Raw genomic sequence first — 6041 nt, forward strand, 5'->3', positions numbered from 1 at the left:
CTAATTTTTTATAAAATAAAACTTCAGAGGTGTCTTGAAAGAGCAAAAAGAACATGAAGGGATCTGAGGAACTGCTGATTCATTCAAATCCTTAGAGTGTTTTGCCCAGTTGTAGGAAAGAAAGTATTAAATAAAAAGTATATGTCTTAATCCATGAATGTTAATCACCATCTCCCTCAAAGACATATTTTTCAAAGATCATATATATATATATAGAGTTGCCCTATTTTAACATTTCTACTGACTGTTTCAATATTAAAACAATTATTTTAAAAAGAAATATTTCCTCCCTTAGAGTTTCAACTATCAGAACTTTATTCTCACTTTTCCTTAATAAATGCACATTTGCTAAGCAACAAAAAGAAGAAACAGTGCATAAATATTACTGGGAGAACTTGCAAGCAAAAGGCTCCCTGCACAGCCCCAGAAATCCTGCCTACTAGAATGTGTGGTTGGGTGTGAGTCTCCTTGACTCTTCTCAAACAGCTCATGAACCTCTCAGGCCACACTCACCAGGGTGCTCTAAAAGGCTCATTGAGGGAAGCAACTCAGTCTGGCTTTTGTCAAGAATAAGGGCACGAGTTACAAGAATGTTTCTTGCAGAACACCAGAGTGTGCCTCTCTGAAGCAAAAGGTGAAAAATCTATTTAATTTTGGCTTATTCTCTAATATTCACCGATTTGCTTCTCTCAGCCTGTGTGAAATACTTTGAACATTTTCATCATTACCTTCTCGGCTGGAGAGAAATTAGGGTTTAAATATATCAGATATTAGACCTTATTGTCATTCCTTTCTCAGAAGTGAAAAAAAAATCTGGAAATGTAAAAATAAACACCTATGAAGCTCCATTTAGAACCTACAGTTACTGACATTTTGAGGTTTAAAAATCTGTATAACAGATTTTTTTTCTACTTAAAGTTGAAAATTCTACTGTTCTATTAAATAGTCTTTTCCTCACATAGTATATTTTGACTGAAGATTACCCTCCCTCTTTTTCTACTTTCTCCTCATTACCCCAAACAATCAGATCCACTTCCTTTCTGTCTTTCATTAGGTTTCTAAGGTATAATAAAATATAAAATGCAGTAAAGATAAAACAATAACTAACACAGGAACTTTACAAAAGAAACAACAGATGGAAAAAGAGCCCAGGGCGAGCCACACAATTCAGAGATTCACTTGTCCTCACACACAAGAATCCCATAAAAACACCAATTTGGAAGCCATATGCACAGAACCTACTACATACTCAGGCAAACCCTGTGCGTACAGCCTCAATCTCTGTAATTTCATAGGAGTTTTGATCACGTTGGTCCATAGGGCCTTGTTCTCCTGGTGTCCTCTATGTCCTCTAACTATTATGCCTTTCTGCTCCCTCTTCCCAGGTGTTCTCTGTGCCCTGAGAGGACAGGTTTGATGGTGATATACTAATTAGGGTTTCACGATGTCTGCACTCTCTACATATAGTCTGGCTGTGGGGGCTCTGTGTTCTCATCTGATGCACAAGGAAGCTTCTCTGATGATAGCTTTACAAGGCACTGATCTATGAACATAGCACAATACCATTAGGAGTCCTTTTATGGCTGCAATTATATTTTTAATTTTATTTAATCTACAGTTATTTTTTTTTATAGCACTCTGTGTTTCTTGCCAGACAAGCAGGAGGCCATTGTGGAACAAAATGTCTGTGTCTGGGTTAATCTTTATTTTTCTCCTCCGGTGGCATGAAGAGTAACTTCCTGAACCAAGGAGACTTGCACATAACGGCGATGGCTCTATGTAAGCATAAGTTCAACATCTATTTGTGCAACGAGTTGTACAGAGGTTTTCTTCAGCAGTGTGGCCTTGCTTTCAGTGTGTGGAGAGCAAATTCTGAGAACCTACAGTCGGAGTAAGAGCCTGGGTCCTTTGGGGACTCACATGAAGAACCTTTAGCTAACAAGTAGATCATATTTAACCCAATCCCAGTACTCAACGGTTCACTTGGTGATATGAGATGGCTAGCTGGAACTGTCTCCCCACTAGTTGGTTATTTCATTTAGATCACCTTCATTTATGTACATATTTTAGGAAGTTTCTACTGTACTACCCCTCAAAAGCCTCTTTATCTTACTTATCTCTCCTGTATTCACTCTCACAACTCTTCTACCTCACCTCTGTTTTTACTTTACGTCCAGTTGCAGTCCCCCTTTCCTTTCCATCCATAAGTTTCTATTCTATTTCCCTTTCCTAATGAGATTTACATCTTGTTATCTATACAATGTCTGCCTTCTATGGTTCTATGGATTGGAAGTTGGTTATCATTCGCTTAATAGCTTATATCTACATATAAGCAAGTACATACCATAGTTATCTTTCTGTGTCTACAATACCTTGCTGCCTCAGTTACAGTTTCTATTGTTGTGAAAAGATGCCGTGACCACAGCACAATTTATAAAGGAAAATATTTGATGGGAGGTGACTTACAGTTCAGAGGGTTGGTCCAATATCTTCATGGCAGAAAGCATGGCGACACACAGGCAGATTTGGTGCTGGCAAGGTAGCTGAGATTCTATATCTGGATCAACAGGCAGCAGGAATAGACTGTGAGCCACTAGGCCTAGTTTGAGTTTCTGAAGCCCTAAGGCTGACCTTCTAGTAACACACTTCTTCCAAAAAAACCATAACTACTCCCACATACCATATCTTCTAATTATGCCACTCCCTGTTGTCCTATAGGGGCCATTTTTATTCAAGCCACAATACTCAGAATGTTCTCTCTCTCTCTCTCTCTCTCTCTCTCTCTCTCTCTCTCTCTCCTAGTTCTATCACTTTGGGTGCAAATTTCATGTGTCACTTTTAAAACAACTGAGTATTACACCATTGTAAAAATAAACCACACTTTATCTTTTCTTCCACTAAAGGACATCTAAGGTGTTTCCAATTTCTAGCTATTTTGAACAGAGCAGACATAAAGATGGCTGAGCACATGACTTTTGGTAGTATTTTGTTCTGCATCTCTACGGGTCGATAAACACAGAACACTGCGTGTAGCCAGGCTGACAGAACAATGTTGCAGATAAGTGAGACCAGGACTCAAGTGAAGGTAGAACCGTTCCAGCCCATGTTGGCTGCGTTCATGTCGTAGTAGTTGATGGAGACCCAGTCCGGGATGATGAGCAGGTGATTGGACAGCAGAATGCACAGCAGCTTGCTGTAGCGGGGGTTCTGGGTGCTACCAATATTGTCAGCACTGTGCAGGCTACAGAGAATGCAAGGGTTATTTGTGCCACTAAAGTCATGAACTGGTCCAGGACCACGTGAACTGAGATGTACTGTGCCGGCTTGCTGGTGGCCTGAGCCAATTGCTGGGTGAACTCGGAGAGAAACGCCTCTGGCATGGAGGACCAGAGATCATTGGCGTTCATGATGAACGTAGGCGTGGTGGCAGAGAGACTGTGAGCGACGACCGAAGGACTTTGCAAAGCACAGTGTAGTTGAATCTTGAGGTAGATCGATTCCCGTCTTTGTGAGGAACCCCCGCACTGATTTCCATAGAGGATGTACAAGTTTACATTTGCCCCACCAATAGACCCTTACTTCAGCTCTTCTCCAGCATGAGCTGTCACTTGTTCTGTTGACCTTGGCTGTTCTGAAAGCTGTAAATGAAATCTCAAAGTACTTTTGATCTGCATTTCCCTGGTAAGGATGATGAACATTTCTTTAAGTATTTCTCAGCTTTTTGAGTTTCTTTTATTGAAAGTTCTCTGTATAGACCTGTACGGGCTTTATAAATTATATTCGTTGTGGTTTTGATAACTAGTTTCTTGTGGCTTTTTACATATTTTGGATACTCACCTTTTATTAATGGCATAATTCCAAAAAAATTTCCAGTTCTTCAGACTGTTGATTTTGGGTGAATGGTGGTCTTTGCCACCATTTGCCATCCATGTTCTCAGTCATAAAGTCTTATTTATTAATTGATGATCTTTGTGCTAGTTCATTATGTGACCATTTTTATTCAAGATGTAAGTGAACTTAGGGTTTGGCCTCATTTATACCTTGAGTTCCTTCCCACAGTGAATTATCTATTGAAGAATGCAGCTCCTATATGTTGTAAAGTTGGGAATCAGAGGTTCTTTCCATATCTCTCTCTATTAAAATTCTACAACATATCAGATTAGTTCTTCAAGTCTATCTTTAGGACTGATGACAGTAAGATGAAGTCATACATATTACAAACAGTTCATGCTTTATGCATTGTTATAAAACAAAGTAAAACATTGGTGTGACCTGAAAATAACAAAGCAGCCTTAATACATCTTTGTTTAAAATGATTTATTCACTGTTAAACAAGTGCAGAGACAGTTAAATACTTCCTCTTATTTCACACTTCCTGGAAGCCATTTTTGATTTTGAAAATTTATTATAAAAAGTAAATTAAAAAAGTAAAAAGTATATTCAGAATTATGTAAAGAACTCTCACATAACTTCACTTGAATTCAGCATATATTGATGTCTTTCTTGTTTATCTTATACTGTCTCTATACAACTAATAATTTGAGCCATTTGAATTTATAATTATAAAAATTTTATAATTCTATAATGATAACTATAGAAATTAAGAAAAATTTAGTGCTTACATTTTTTGTTTTCTCTAACACCTCCACCCACATATGCCCTAATCTAAAATTGCACATACTTCTTAATACACTAACACTTAGAATTTTTCAGAGATGCTAAAATTTTGTTAAATACTAAAAACTCTTACTATGCATTTATAACATAATTAATTTAAATAATAAATATCTAGAGCTATAACTTCAAAGAAGTAAAACAGAATTAAAATTTTACTTATTTTTAAGTTACCTTTATGGTGGTTAATATTTATTTTCAATTTGTTAGAATCTACAATGAGGACTAAATATCTGGGCATGATTGTCTATAGGCTTTGTGATTAGATTAGTTAGGAGAACTTAGCCTAAATATGAAGATCGACAATCCATGAGGCATTTTGTCACCAAAGAGAAAACTAAGACACTTGACAAATATAGTTTAGAATATGATTGCTACCATTTATCATTATATGTATATGAAATAAGCATTATTACCTTGAAAGAGTGTTATAAATTTGTATCTGTTCTATCTGTGGTATCCCATATCCTGAGCCACCTTGAAGACATTATTAAATGTAAGGTACTTTGCTGGCACCACTTCCTCAAAGCATCCTTTTTATCACAACTTCCTTCAACAATTCCATTCAAATGTTTGCATTTGCTTTCATTCATTTCTTAAAGGTGCACCTGTAGATTACCATCTTTTAGTTCACTGGGAAGTTTTGTGTCCATTTTCTGTTTAAGTTCCTAATGAGCTTTCCTCCCTAGTGACTTGTCTCATCAGCATTATACATTTACTAATCACGTTATCCACTTTAACAAATCATTAGAATCTAGAGCAAATGTCACCTTCTTATTTCATCTAGCAGCTCCACCAGCTCAGTTAATATTGATCAATTTATGGAACCTTGGCATTTACTGGAAGGAAAACTACTACCTTCACTCCAGAAACCACCCTTTCACTTAAGCCACTAATTTCCACACTGTACCATGGAAGACATTTGGACGATTAATACTGTCAACTGTAGAATCACCTAGAGATAAACCATTGGGAAGATTTCTAATCTAAGGAAATTCTAGATTAAGTTTATTGAAGCAAGAAGATTCACGCAAACGTGGATCCACTGTTCTATGGATGTGAATCTTAGACTCGTTACAAAAAAAGACAATGAGCTAAGCGTGGGATTTATCATTCTTTTTTTTTTTGTTGCCTGAATCTCCAATTTGATGGACAGAACCATCAAATTTTGAACCAAAGTAACACACTTCTTTTCTTAAAAAAAAAAAAAAAAAGTATAAGTAGAGTATATGTGGCCTTTCCAGTGAGAGTTTGAAAAACTGTCCCGCGCCAACCGTCTCGCCAGCAAGAACGACGCAGCACACAAACAGGATCCTTCTGTAGCAAAGCTTTTATACTCTTGAGAGGGAGAGCACAAGCTTCCAAAA

The 6041-nt window shown here is 37.2% G+C and overlaps 1 pseudogene; it reads right to left on the reverse strand.

Annotated features, from left to right (window-relative positions):
• Nucleotides 1-3075: 3075 nt before the first annotated feature.
• Nucleotides 3076-3926, reverse strand: LOC110338715 (annotated as a pseudogene).
• Between the last annotated feature and the right edge of the window lie 2115 nt (nt 3927-6041).

The sequence above is a fragment of the Mus pahari genome, chromosome 22, assembly GCF_900095145.1.
Source record: "Mus pahari chromosome 22, PAHARI_EIJ_v1.1, whole genome shotgun sequence".
NCBI lineage: Eukaryota > Metazoa > Chordata > Mammalia > Rodentia > Muridae > Mus > Mus pahari.